The following is a 629-nucleotide window of genomic DNA, read 5'->3' as shown; positions in this document are numbered from 1 at the left end:
ATTCCGAGGAAACATGGTTCCTCGGAATATTTTCATTTAACCGGGTAAACCAAGCCGCCAAATATTTCGCGAATATTGAATTAATGATTTTCGAGGAAATTCCGACGGAAGTATTTAATTATTCCGAGGAAATTCCGACGGACATTTTCCGTCGGACGCCTCATTTTATTAGGTCGAACCAGATCTTCTTCCCCATTTCTCTCTTCCTCTCCGCCGAAGCTCTCTTCCTCTCCGCCGTTTCCTCCTTTCTCTCTCCACGATTTCTGGTGAATCCGCCCTAATCCTTCTCAATTTCAGTCACTGCATTATGTATGAACCCTATCCCACTCTCTTAGGTTAGATTTGTTAGATTTTTAAGTAGATTTGATGATTTTGGAATGATATTTATAGGTTTTTGTTAGGGTGAATGGTAGGATTGTGTAAAATCGAGTTTGATTATGGTATTCACTTGATTTGGAATTTTTTTTTTATTATTAATTTTGTGGTTATAAACTATTATTTGGGATTTAAAAAAATATACATATATTTTGTGGTTATAAACTATATATATATATAATATAAATTTCTATATTTATTAAACATTTTAATATTATTAAAACTATTTTTTGTAATTATTAAACTATTTTTTA

Source organism: Brassica oleracea, chromosome C6 (genome assembly GCF_000695525.1).
Source record: "Brassica oleracea var. oleracea cultivar TO1000 chromosome C6, BOL, whole genome shotgun sequence".
Taxonomy (NCBI): domain Eukaryota; kingdom Viridiplantae; phylum Streptophyta; class Magnoliopsida; order Brassicales; family Brassicaceae; genus Brassica; species Brassica oleracea.
The sequence above is the reverse complement of the archived record's forward strand: the minus strand, read 5'-3'. Positions refer to the sequence as shown.